Genomic DNA, 14,752 nt, shown 5'->3' with positions numbered 1-14,752 from the left:
TCCCCTCACCGCTTAGATTGTCAAGAAGCACCTAGTGTCTCCCTTCCGTTCCTCCCTCTGGGCCAATATTTATTTTAGTCTTTATTTTTATTTGCGCGTTTATAAGATTTAAAGTTAAGATTAAAAAAATAGGATTGAAAAGTTTAAAATTCCTTCCTGAGCTTGAAAACAGTAAGGTCTTAGGATGCTTATTTTGTTGCCTTTGTAAACTTAGTCAAACACATTGTACTGTGGAATACAATTTAAAAGACCGATTCCAAAGACTCTAAAAATAGGATGCTCTAATGGAGAATTTGGCAGTCTTTTTACCTATTGGATAGTGATAGAACACTCAATTCTTTGAGAGCGATTTCAGTATTTAAGGATTATACTCAGAAAGAGCTTTACCCGTCACCCTTTCCACCAAGGCAGGAAACTGCAGCCATTCAACTTCCTATTTTAAAATATGTACAGTCCTTTCTGCGTACCTTACTGGGAGCGTAATTGAGCTTGGTATTTTAAATGCACAAGGAAAAGATTCCTAAGGAATGTATCGCCTAGCAAATAGAAGTCTGAAGATTTATTCGGCGGATGAATATCAAATGGATAAAGAATTGATGGCCAAGTATGGCCTTTTTCGGGTTGTAAATTTGTGAGGACACCGTAGAAAGTGTCTTGTCAACTGTTGTGGAAGCCCTGGGAACCCTTTGGTCTTAATTTTTTTTAATTCTTTTTAAAATATTTTCCCCATTGACAAGTCTAGAAGTTATTCTTGCATCCTCTGAACGCCTGAGAGAGCTCCATACCCCCGATCCTTTTACTGAGCTGTCTCCCCATCTCTCCTTATAAAAATATTTCTGTACATTCAGAAATACACTGGATTTTTTTCCCCAAGAGCCCTTGAGGCCTAAATATTTTAAAAATCAAAGCAGAAAGATCTATTACGGTAGAGGAAGAAATGGTTCACTCATAGAACTGTGTTGTTGAATTTCTCACGTTTAAAATATACTTTAAAAAATTGTGGTAAAAAATACCTACCTTAAAATATGCTTTCTTATTTTATATTTGTGGACCAAAGATAACCTACTCAACTCTAGAGAAATTAATGTCGTTTTTAATTTTGCTTTTGAGTGGTGTTATATTCTTTTGATTTTGGAAAAGAGAATTAGGTTATGGTAATTATTTCTCTTTTTATAGTGTTAATGGTTTGTTTGTGGTTGACGATGCTTAAATAATAAGAGACAGAATCTTACACATTTTATTTTTCTGAGGTCCCAGGTGCTAGAAATGACAGAAATATCCATTTCCCTTAAAAATGAACTTTATAATCAGCATTGAGAGCTACTTCTTTAGAAAAACCTTGTTTGTATATTTCCCATCTTATTTTTTTAAGAGGTGTAGTTTTTGCATCCTGTGCTATTTTTGCCTTTTTGAAGTAATGTAATATCTGTTTAGTGGTGTCAGGCAAACTGATTCTATTATTTTTACACTATTCTTAAGTTATTTTTTTTACTATCCCTGTTTAATTGACAGAGAAGTTAAAATACTGATTTTTCTTTTGACTTTTATACGGCAGTTGTAATTGGGAAATGCCAAGTGACAGTTTGCTACCAGAATTTAGACTGTGGGTCTACAGTAGTGCTGCCCAATAGAAATATAATACAAGCTATATGAGCAATTTAAAGTTTTCTAGTCACATTAACAAAGTAAAAAAGAAGTAGTAGGTGGAATTAATTTTAATATTTTATTTGATTTCTATATATATCATTTCAACATGTGATCAGTTTTAAAAGTTAATGATGAGATGTTTTACATTCTTTCATACTGAATCTGCAAAATCTCATGGGTATTTTATATTTACAGTACAGCTGAATTCCAACCAGCTACATGTCTTAGCTGGTGGCTAAAGACCTTATTGAGCAGCACATATCTATAGGATTACTGTGTGATTCTTAAGATATCTTCTTACCCTGAGAGTCTGGGGTAAATTCTGTGGAGTAAATTTAAAAATCTTTTTCCTAAAGTGCTGGGATATTCAAACTGAGAAGATTCTAGCAGGATGAAAGTTCCAAAAAGTCTCTTCCTTTTTGTGTTGACTGAGGAGGATTAACAGGTGCCCTGTGCTTGTTTAGTGAGTGTCGTAAGATGTATAGAGTGCTCAGTCATTTCCTGGTGTGTCATCGTTACAGTTAATTACATCTGCATGTCAAGAGTGTGTCAAGACACTGTATGAGTCTTTGTCTACTATATCTGTTGGTATTAAGTAGGGAGAACTTGAAAACATATGAGAAGTTTGAACTTTATGGTAAACAGGTAGAGTACCTAATGTTGGAGGCTTATTTTCTGACTCGGTTTCAGGTATGGCTAAGAATTCTGTAAATGCGCTTCTATATATGATGGTGTTATTAAAGGAAAGCAAATCTTTTTAGCAAAAACTGAGAAGGAAGAGGGTATGTTTTTTGGCTGTAAAACACTGGGAGCCTGAGTAATAGCAAAACACACACACGTGTGTGGTGGTTTGGTTAAACTGTAAAGGGAATATGGCAGTTTTTTAGAGAACGCTACTGACATATTGACAAGGAATGTGTTTTAAGTTGTTTTTGCAACAGATGTGGTGATTTGCACCATCTCTTGTTCAGAGCTGTTATAACTTAAAGATAACCCTCTTTGAAAGGTGACTGCAGCTCACTGACTTCAGTGGGGATCAATAGGACCCATCATCATTCTTATCTTGATGTCTGTATTCTGATAAGCTTACCTAAATACTATTTTAGCTGTACTTTTACATTTAATGTCAGAATTTACTTGAAGGCCTAATTAATATTCAGTATAATTTAATATGAGAAACATGCCTCCTCCACAACTTTTATGGTATAAAGAAATCTTAAATTACCTGATCAGTCAACAAACTCCCTCTGTAAAACCTAGTCAGTATAAACCTAGCACAGTGTTGGCAGTGTGTGGAATGTTAAAGGATCAAAGACAGATTTGGAGAAGGGGATAGTTATTGGATGTTGCTTGTTTCATGAGAGGTGCATACACATTATGTAGGAAAACAGAGCATTTTCATTTTGTCTTTAAATATAGATGGCTATCCATTGACACCATTTTAGTTGGATAAGAGAATACGTTGTTTTGTTGCTTCAAATTAGTCCTAGCAAATTTTTCTTTAGTTATTTAAGGAAGAATAATTGATAGTCTGGCAATTTTCTGTTTTTAAAAAGGCTCAATTTAAGTGGTCTTTGCAAGGATTATATTTTTATTGAGAAGTTCTGCACTCAATATGTCCATCTGTCTTGATACAGTTATGAGTGTGTTCTGTTTAGGGCCTTGAAGATTCACATGAATATAGGCTTTTCCTTATTTATGTATCATTCCTTTGGGGGAAATTATATTTCCTTTTAACCAAGGAATACTTTTTTTTAATGCATTTGAAGTAACTATAATATCCTTTAATAAAAAGTAAAAAAAATCATATCTAAATCTTCAAAAAAAAGAAATACATTATTAAAAAGTTCTGAATCTTATAATAGGTTGAGATTTCTTAAATTGTTTTAGTCACAGTTTTCAGATTCTGCTCTTTAACATATTTGGAGATGAAAACTTTTTGCCTTTATATCACCTCCTCCCTTCCATCTCTTAGGACTTCCCGCTTTTTCATCATCATTAGCCATGTGGAAAGGAAAAATAGTGTGTGTTTGTCAAAATACTGACAAATCAAGAGTATTTTTCCCTTTGACTGTAGGAAGAATTCTGAAGGAGTAAGTGACACATTTAGTCAACTTTATTGACATTTGGGCATTTGATATTTTAATTGACAGTACCTAAGAGATTTTAGTAATTAACAATATTTTGTAATTGTTATACCTATTAAGTTCTCTTATGAGAATACTAATCTGATTTTCTTGGAAAGCTACTACCTGAATAAATAATTACATTTTTTCTATGTTTGCTGCATTTTGAAAACCCAGTGAATTAGGTGGCTGTGGATTTGTAATTTGAATGAAGGCAAACTAATATTTTGGGGGCTTCCCTGGTGGCGCAGTGGTTGAGAGTCCGCCTGCCGATGCAGGGAACACGGGTTCGTGCCCCGGTCCGGGAGGATCCCACATGCCGCGGAGCGGCTGGGCCCGTGAGCCATGGCCACTGAGCTTGCGCGTCCGGAGCCTGTGCTCCGCAACGGGAGAGGGCACAGCAGTGAGAGGCCCGCGTACCGCAAAAAAGAAAAAAAAAACACTAATATTTTGAAGCACCTTTTATATATAGGTTTTTAAATAAATAATTTCCTTAAAATATGTGAACTTTATAATAAGATAAAGAATGCTGTTGTTCCTGGATATTGGAGAGCATACCACTTGTATTTTTATTTTATGCCTACATTGTTTTCCTTGTTCACTTTTCTCTCTTCTGCAGGTATTAGCTCTGTACAACAAAATCTTCAAAAAGAATTATTAAATGAACTGAAAAACATTGCTTAAGATTTTTCAACAAGGACTTATTTTTGTGAACATGTGTTTTATTTATTGAAGCCTAGTGGAGTTTTGTTTTGTTTTTTATTTTTCTCCCTTATTAACCACCAAAGATTAGTTTAGATTTTTCTTTTTTCCACTGTGGACATGAAAAAGTTTACTTAAATCAGGTCTCAAAAGGATTCATACCAAGTAACAGACTTGATTTCCTCCCTCATGTTCAACTCAAAAGAGGAGTGGAATTTTGTAGAAACTATACTGATTAGAAAATTATGAAGTTTAGTTTCCTGAAAAAAAGGTTTTGTATCCATTTGTGATTTCTTAATCCAAATTCAGTCATTAGGCTTTATTTTTTTCAACAATTTACAAAGTAATCACTAGGTTTCTTTTGCTCCAATAGTTTAAGAAAACAAAATTGTTGTGGAGTTCTTTGTCACGCCAGTTAGAGTTTTTAACTATAGCATTGCATAAGCACTGTAAAGAGCCAAAATTAGAAGCAATGTTATGTGACTTCCTTATTTTAATCATATAATTAAATGTTTTATAAGACAAGATGGTTTGTTGTCTTAGTCTTACAGTTGAACTCTAGTTTAAAATTGACCTAATAGGTCTTATGTCCACCAAAGTTCGTATTTTTGCTAGCCAGAGAAAGGTCTATTTCAAATTAACCTAAAGTGTCTAATTCAGGAGGTAATTTTTTATTATATCAGGAACCCTCTTGGTTAATTATAATTTTGTGCATTTTGATGCCTATAGGCTTTTTGTCCTCTTTCAGCTGTATGCCTGGGGAAAACCTAGGGACTCCCTAGTAAACCATGACAGGGCTTTGACCTTTGAGTATTTGGCTTACCTTCCCTGACAGCCTCGAAGAGTATACCTATGTGTGCAGAAAACTTATGAGCAAAAATTCTCCTCCGGGAACACTTATCTATGCTGATGAAACAAATATTCTAAGAATGTCTGTCTTAAAACTACAGTTTCCATGTACTTGTATAATACTTTGTATAAAACTATGTATTTTGTATAGCCTTTGCTGGAGAGTTTCCATTTTGTTACAGTGCTTCAGAGTACGTAAAAAGATATCCAGAATAATATCTCCTATAGCTTATTCTGCCTTATCTCACCTTTTGGTTTTTTCCTAACCTGCCTTCCATGAAAAGTTCAAAAGTCAGAACAGGTCATGGTTTATTATAACCTTGGGGTGGGGTGGGGTAGGAGTACAACACATTTTACGCCTTCCTTTTTTCCTTTCCTTCCTCTCTATTACAAAAGTAATAGTGCTCCAGAGAGAAAAAAAGGTGGATAAATTTTATTTTTATAAATTTATTTATTTTTTGTTTATTTATTTTTGGCTGCACTGGGTCTTCGTTGCTGCGCACGGGCTTTTTCTAGTTGCGGCGAGTGGAGGCTACTCTTCGTTGCGGTGCGTGGGCTTCTCATTGCGGTGGCTTCTCTTGTTGCAGAGCATGGGCTCTAGGCACGCGGGCTCAGTAGTTGTGGCTCGCAAGCTCTAGAGCGCAGGCTCAGTACTTGAGGCGCACGGGCTTAGTTGCTCTGCGGCATGTGAGGTCTTCCCGGACCAGTGTTCGAACCCATGTCCCCTGTATTGGCAGGCGGATTCTTAACCAGTGTGCCACCAGGGAAGCCTGATATATTTTAACTTAAGGAAAACATGGTTATTCAAAAATTAGAGTTTTTTCCTATAATGAAAGTTGAACAGAAGCTTTAATTTAGCAGTTAGAATCCATTGATCACTGTCATCATACTTTTGATGTCTGGTGGATTTGCCAGGAAGAAACTTCGAGTACAGGTGTTACCTATACTGCTCACTGCACAACAGGCCAGTAAATCGGGAGACAAGTTCATGGGGCAAGGAATAGTGAGTGACTTTATTCAGAAAGCCAGCAGACTGAGAAGGTGGTGGACTAGTGTCCCAAAGAACCATCTTCCCCCAGTTAGAATTCAGGCCCCTTTATACTAAAAGATGTGGGGGTGTGGTTGGTTGCTGCATACTTCTTGGTGCCAGAATCCTTCATTCTTCCAGCTTTCCAGGTAGGTCCAATCACAGTGTTCCTATAAACCTCCAACAAGACAAATGTTATTTTCTGTTCTGCAACTTTTTATCTCTACGTGAATGGAAAAGTGTTTTACCTTTAAAGGTCAGAGTCTTGAGAATGGGCTATCCTGTATATTTTAGGATATAGGCAACATTCTTAACTTGTGACAAAAAGCAATAGAATACAAACGTTAAAGTAGAAGAAGCAGATCCAGTATGGTGTCAGACTTGTTCTTCCCTATTACAGAAGGAAACTTTGAGTACACCAATACTAAACTGTGCTAGAATGTGTGTGTGTGTGTGTGTGTGTGTGTGTGTGTGTAAATACATATATATATATATTTGTTTATTTACTTGGCTGCACCACGTGGCTTGTGGGATCTTAGTTCCCCAACTAGGGATTGAACCCAGGCCCTCGGTAGTGAAAGTGCCAAGTCCTAACAGCTGGACCGCCAGGGAATTCCCAGTAGAATATATTTAATAGTGTCTCTTTCATCATGTGTGTTTTCTTTAGGGAATATTCTCCACTGAAATAAAATATCTTCGGGGAAAAATCGTATTCTGTCAACAGTCTTTCAAAGTATTGGAAGGTATCTTCTTCTGGGACAAATATTTTCTCTTGGTTTTTTATTCTTTTCTTAGAATTTATTACCTAGGATAAACTACCTTACTCTGGAATTTTTTCTTTTCCCAAACCCCCATCAAAATACTTTCTCTTGAATGACTAGTTATAGGAAAGCATATTCACTTTTACACCTGTCTCCCTTCCTGCCTTTCTATTAACTTTTGTTATGCTGGAGATATAAATTAGTATGTCACTGTTGTGTCAAACATCACAGTAAGAATTAATATCATAAATATTTAGATATTATAGGAATAGAAAACAATATCTACCTATTTGACATGGATAAGATATAATTTCTTGGGAACAATCAGAGTTTTGTTTTTTTTGATTTTATTTATTTATTTTTGGCTGCGTTGGGTCTTTGTTGCGGTGTGCGGGCTTTCTCTAGTTGTGGCGAGCGGGGGCTACTCTTTGTTGCAGTGCACGGGCTTCTCATTGTGGTGGCTTCTCTTGTTGCAGAGCACGGGCTCTAGGTGCGTGGGCTTCAGTAGTTGTGGCATGCAGGCTCAGTAGTTGTGGCTCGTGGGCTCTAGAGCGCAGGCTCAGTAGTTGTGGCACACAGGCTTAGTTGCTCTGTGGCATGTGGGATCTTCCTGGACCAGGGCTCGAACCTGTGTCCCCTGCATTGGCAGGCGGATTCTTAACCACTGCGCCACCAGGGAAGCCGAACAATCAGAGTTTTTAATGTCAGGCCCAAGAATAGACTTCAAGGGGTCTGTGAGCCCCCTGAAATAACATTCATAACTTAGCGGTAGTATATGTGTATTTTTCTGAGGAGGGAATTCTTAGCTTTCATCAGATTCTTCAAAGGTCCATGACCCAGAAAAAGATAAGAACCACAGAATTAATTTGAGCTTGGTTATAAATCTCTAATCCTTCTCATCAGTGATAGTTTTGTAAGGATCTCTATATATAAGCTTCATTTTTTAGTAGTATTTTATTTATGACAAAAATAATTTAATAGATTATCTTATAGGAAAAGGCATACTGATTCTTTTAAAAAACAACTCTTCCTCAAGTATCTTACCTATTGTTTTGTATACCTTTAGACATTTCTCAAGTATCCTGCAGGTTACTTTGTTTTTTATCATTTGTTTGCCATCTGTGCATTTTACAGAAAGATGATTAATTCTTGTGACTGAATTTTTCCTGGCACTTCAAAGAGTTGTTCATAGAGTAAGGATTAGGATAAAGGAAAGCTGCATTTTGTGAGGATGCCTTACGCAGTGAGAGGAATGAGTCCATAGGTAGGTTGATTATACACATATGCTCCTGATGAAGTGGAAAAGAGTAAGAAAGGGAAAGAATATCCTTGAACAGCAGATAGAAACATTCTACTACTGAGATAAGAGGGGGAAATACTAGTTACCAACTAACATCTGGTAACCTCTGTTTACATGTGGCCCAGTTGAGACTGCTGAGCTAGGAATACAAAGAGGACTGGAGGCCAGTGGTAAAGGTTTAGAATAGCTTTGGGGGACGTGGTCCCGGGAGCTCTCTGAGGAATGATGTCTGGCCATCATTGAGGCTCCTACCTGAGGTTGGATGGATACTGTTTTTACAGTTACCAATCTGCATAATTGTGATTTTCTTTAGCAACAGATAGCAGCTTGGGTATAAGAGCAGAGAAAGTGGTTAGGTTGATCAGGGCTGGAGTTTTATAGGGTGGGTGCAGAAGAAATATGAGAACTAAGGAGGTAGCTAGAGATGATCCATGAATTCAGTGCTCCATAGGAAAGAAAGTAATGCCAGGAGGAGGCTAATGTTAAAAAAAAAAAAAAAGGCAGAAGTCTGAAGGTTTTTTGTTGTTGTTGTTTTAAAAATAATTTTATTTTGTTTACTTTTTTTTGTTCCTGGCCACGCTGCGCCGCTTGCAGGATCTCAGTTCCCCGACCAGGGATTGAACCCTGGCCATGGCAATGAAAGCCCAGAATCCTAACCATTAGGCCACTGGGGAACTCCTGAGGCTGCAGTTCTTGATGTAGTTGAACTGGGTAACGGTAGTGAGGGTAATGACAGTAGGGGATTGAGAGTTAAAAATAGGAATAGAACCAGATAATGGGATATTGGTAGTGGCATATTGGAGATATTAAGACTTATCTGAAGGAACAGATTGTTTTGATGCTCAATAAAATCTAAGACCAGGGTGACACTTGCTAAATTCACCAGACAGTAAGATGTCATTATAGAACTTTGAGACATGGAGAAATATTCATTCCACAAGTCTATCAAGTCACTGTCTTTCTTATGTAAAACACGAAGATAGTGTGTTTTCTTTTTTTTAAAATTTTATTATTTTTTAAAATTAATTTTTACTGGAGTATAGTTGCTTACAAAGGTAGTGTTTTCTGAACAGTAATCTGCCTCTGGCTTGCAGGATGGATTGAAAAGGCTGTGTGAGACAAGAGCCTCAATTAAAAGTAAACATATCAGCCTAAGCTCATTTTGAAATTTCATATCTTCTGAAACGATAGAATTAATAGATTTTTGCTTTTTGTTCAAAAGAAGAATAGAGAGTAAACTAGAGAGCTCCTGGCTTAGGTTTTATAACTGTGAAATAGTGTTAAAATTATGTTTGACGCCGTATGGGTTATGTTCTTTTTCCTAGTTGAATTCATAGGTTAATTTTAATTTACTGATAATCCATATGAACCTACACATTACAACATCCATATACACTTCGGTGAATAATTTTGAAATATGGTGGCTTGTCAATGACCTTGAAGCTAGCATTAGTTCCTATTAGTTTATTGTCTAATGTTTGAACCCATAGGTGATCAGCATTGTACTAAGTACTGTGGGAAATGCAGTAAAAATGAGCCCTTTCATCAGAACATTTGATGAAAAATACAAGTCCCAAATATATATAAGTAGTTTTTTAGGAAAGGGAAGAAAACATATGAGAACCTTTTTTGGTTTAGTATAATTTATAATTAATTCACTAAATATTTTGTAGAATTTATTTCCTCATTTTACCAGAATTTTAAATGCCACCTTCCCCCCCGCCCCCGGTACGTGGGCCTCTCACTGTTGTGGCCTCTCCCGTTGCGGAGCACAGGCTCTGGACACTAAGGCTCAGCGGCCATGGCTCACGGGCCCAGCCACTCTGTGGCATGTGGGATCTTCCCGGACCAGGGCACGAACCCGTGTCCCCTGATCAGCAGGCGGACTCTCAACCACTGCGCCACCAGGGAAGCCCAAATACCACCTTTTTGACTTAGGGTTTGGTAAACATATAGGGAAAAGTTATGTAACAATTCAGATGAGTTCATTTCTAAGATCTGTAGAGTTCCACCATAGAGGTTTCTACTTTGTGCCCTTGAGAACTGGCTTTGTAGGAACTCCTGTTTCTGTAGGTTATTGGCAAATATATCCAGTGACTCTTTGATGCTCTAAAATAGTTAGGGTCTTAAGGCAATGGGAATCCTCTGAAATGGTGGATAAACAAACCTTACAAAAAAAAAAAAACCACACATTTATCGCATGAGATAACATATGTTAAAGTGACCGCCTTCCACAGTGTTAAGCACATAGAGCAGTTAGTAAATTGGTTGTTTTGTTTTTAATTTGCTAACTTTGTGATAACCTTGTATATATTTGGATTATTTTCTTTGTAAAGAGGTGAACAATATTAATATCTAGATTAACTGTAGCATTCTTTGGAGTTTTTAAAAATACTGTGTCCTTGGTTCAATGCTTTAAACATTTTTTTGAATAGAAAAATATTGTATGTTTAAATATATGCAAAATGCAGAAAAGTACAAAACAAATTAACTTGTACTCCCATCAGCCAAGAGCAAGAATTGTGAACATTTCTGTATATTTACTTTCAGTGTCTCTGGAGTGTGTGTAAACATAGTTGAGATCATATTTATTTGTTTTAGATTCTATTTCCCTCATTATAGATTCATAATGTACATATTTTGTGGTGTTGTAATATCTAGGGTATGAGCTAATTTACTTAATCATTCCCCTATTATTGAACATTTAGATTGTTTCCAATTTTTCACACATTGCCACAATGACCTTGGACAAACTATCTGGCTGCTTAGTTTTCCCATTTGTAAGTGGGAAAAACAATACTTCGTAGCAATTAAAAGGATCAACTGAGGTAATGTGTACAAAATATACAGCACAGTTCCTGGAACAGAATAAACTTTTAAAATAATGCCTTGCTGTTCATGTTTGTGCATAGAGAATCCTCCCCCTCTCCCTTTTTTCTTTTTTTGCTTGCTATTCAGAGTATTTCTTTAGCATAAACCTTCAGAAAGAAACTTAGTAGGTCTTAATTGTTTTAATAGTCTTACTATTTATTATGAAATTGTTTTCTGATAAATTGTGCCGATTTATATTCAAATTGAACAGCATGTGACAAGGCATATCTTAGTAGAAGATTAGTAGGGAATAAAGTTAGATGGATTGTTGAGAGATTGTATTAAGGTTTAGGAGTTAGGACTTGAACTGGATTAAGGGCAATGTGAGTTGAAGAGGCAACTTCAGTAGATCTCTAGCTACTTCTTATACTTTTCCCATCCAGCCAAGCTGTCGCACTCATTTTCCTCTAAAAACTCCTTGTCTATTATCTGTACTGAAGTCTCTATCCTATCCCACCTCTCCTTATTTTCCATTTATCTAATTTTTCCTTCTTAATCTTCTTCTCAATCTTTTCTCCTCTGTCTTTTCCTGTCCGGAGGCCTGCCCAGCTAAACAACAGAGCAGAGCAGAGCAGGGTCTGTTTTCTGCTGACAGGCTCACTCAAGAAAGAAAGGTGGCTGAGACAGTTAAGATCAGGTATTACCAAATTTACGAAACAGATAAATCAATCTGCCTCCCCAGAGGTGAGTAAAGGAGTACATCAGGAACGAGGGAGGTTTCTTCATAACCCTCAATATTTATAGTAACGTTGCCACATTCTTAGTGATTATATATATTAGCATATATTCAAATGCCTTTTAAAACGTTTTTTCTGAGTGTAAAAATAATGCACCTTACAACTCAATAAATAATAACCCAATTAAAAATTGGGCAAAGGATCTGAATAGACATTTCTCCGAAGAGACAAATGGCCAATAAATACATGCCCCCACCCCCCTCTTCCCCCAACATATGCTGCACTGAGCCTGGTGGTATACATTTAGTAGGCTCTCCGTAAATGTTAATAAAGGGTGTTACCTTTGCCTTCTGGGAGCCATGGAAACTTGGCCTTCAAAACTCAGGCACGGGCCAGAGTGCAAACATTCGGAAGTCTCGTTCTAACATGGAACAGTAAAGTAACAGGTTTACGTTAAAAACTTTAAAATATTGATTTTTGGTTCTTGGTTTTTTTTTGGCAGCTTGTGGGATTTTAGTTCCCCAACCAGGGATCGAATCCGGGACTTTGGCAATGAGAGCATGGAGTCCTAACCCCTGGACTGCCAGGGAATTCCCTTGATTTTGGTTCTTACCTTTTTAGAAACTATCCTGCTCTCTGTTTTTGATGGGTTATTGCCAAGTTATAGCTTTTTTTGAAGATTGCTAAGGTGGACATTTTCCTTTTAGTAAAGAAAAGAGCATGTACTAAAATGATTCAAGTGCAAATCTTTTTGTGGTTAAAACATCTTCAAAATTGACAATTCTTATGAAATAAAGATTTAAGCAGTACCAACAAATCCTGTTGTACTATTATTATGACTTTGCTCTTCATTCCTCTCCCTTTATAGCCTCTTCCCTCTCCTACTTTTACCTCCTTATTCAAATTCTCTTTCTAGACCTGACCATTCTCTGGGTCTGTTTTTTGTTTGTTTGTTTTGGGTTTTTTTAAATAAATTTATTTTATTTATTTATTTATTTATTTTTGGCTGTGTTGGGTCTGTGCGTGGGCTTTTCTCTAGTTGCGGCGAGCAGGGGCTACTCTTTGTTGCGGTGCGCAGGCTTTTCGTTGTGGTGGCTTCTCTTGTTGCAGACAGAGCATGGGCTCTAGGTGAGCGGGCTTCAGTAGTTGGGGCACGTGGGCTCAGTAGTTGTGGCTCTCAGGCTCTAGAGTGCAGGCTCAGTAGTTGTGGCACACAGGCTTAGTTGCTCCACGGCATGTGGCATCTTCCTGGACCAGGGCTCGAACCCATGTCCCCTGCATTGGCAGGCTGATTCTTAACCACTGAGCCACCAGGGAAGTCCCTGGGTCTGTTTTTGAACTAACTTTGGGCCAAGCTTACTCTGAAACTCAGTAGTCTGTGTGATATCCTGTAATCCATCCACTATTTTATACCCATCATCCAAATTTTTAACGTATGTCTCCACTTTCACTTGGACCTCTGAGGTTACTCTCTTATTATTTTAGTCTTCTACTTTGAAAATTTCAGGAGACTCCTATTAGTAAAATAATATATTTTCTTAATTTCAGTAAGAGTGGTCATAATTCTTATTGGAACCAGTTTTATTCCATTTATTTCATAGATTTCATTTTTGTCTTTTAAATGGGCATGGAAATATCTTTTATGTTTTTCTATAGTAGAGAAATCCAATCTAGAATATGAGAAGGTGAAGCTTTCAGGTAAAATTGTAGTTGAAAAAAAAAAGGAAAGTCTAGGTTAAAATAAATTTGACCTTTGTCTAGTTCCATTTGTCTCATCTCTATTTTTGAAAGTAACATAAAACAGTTCTTCTGTATGTTCTTTGCATATTTAAATCTTATCCTTTAATTTGCATAGCTTGAGCAGTAAGGATTTATAATTACAGATTCAGAATTTTCTGGATCAGAAAGTAGAGTGGGTCCATTTAATTTAATCTTTGCTTTTTGTACTAATTCATGCTTCTTTTTTCGAATTTGCTGACTTGCCGTTATATTTAATCTTTCAGTGACAAAAGTACTCTCTGTTTTGGCGTTTCCCCTCTATTTCTGTTTCCTACCAGGTATTTGTGGGGTTTTTGTTGTTAAATATATTTTAAACATTATCTTAAGTGATGTAATCATTTTTTCTAAATCTATTTCCTTAGGTAAGAGGAAGTGAAAAAGAGACGTTACTGTTTTAGTTCAATTGAACAAGCATTATTTAGGGCCAATTATGTGCCTAGGACCGTGCTGTGGTAAGGGCTGCAAAAGAAGTAACACATATATTCTCTTGCTTCAAGCACTTGAATTCTACTTGGGAAATAATATACATGTATGGAATAGCTTGTGAAAAAGCCTAAAGCAATAAATAAGCAAACTTGAAACAGTATCCACTAGATACTTTAAAAAATACAGTGCTTATTTCATTAAAAAAAAAGTCTTTGTGAATATTTTAGCATAGATTCTGTGTAAGCTATTGTCTCCATCTATGATTGGACTTTTCTAAGGTCAAATAATAAATTTGTATTAAATGCATTGTAAATTGTATTATTACAGTTTCCTTTCCTCCTCCTCCTCCTAATTTGTCCAAACTCTTAATCTTCAGCACGTAGCTCAAATTCTACCTTGTGTATGGCTGTCAGAGGCAGCATGGACTCTGGAGCCAGTCAATGTAGGTTTGAGTCCCAGTTTCGACAGCTGTTTGACGTGATGAGTGCTCAACCTGTCAGTGCCTCAGTTTGCTTACCCATAAAATGGAGGTGCTAATAATATCAAAGCTACCTAAGAGGATTATTGTGAGGCTAAATGAGTCAGTA

The 14,752-nt window shown here is 36.7% G+C and overlaps 1 protein-coding gene across 2 annotated transcripts in view; it reads left to right on the top strand.

Annotated features, from left to right (window-relative positions):
* Positions 1 to 14,752, top strand: part of CNST (consortin, connexin sorting protein) — a 114,772-nt gene that overhangs the window by 551 nt on the left and 99,469 nt on the right. The gene's annotated exons all lie outside the window — the stretch shown is intronic.

This window comes from Globicephala melas, chromosome 1 (assembly GCF_963455315.2).
Source record: "Globicephala melas chromosome 1, mGloMel1.2, whole genome shotgun sequence".
NCBI classification, from domain to species: domain Eukaryota; kingdom Metazoa; phylum Chordata; class Mammalia; order Artiodactyla; family Delphinidae; genus Globicephala; species Globicephala melas.
Note: the sequence above shows the minus strand (reverse complement) of the source record. Positions and strands in the feature narration are given on the sequence as shown.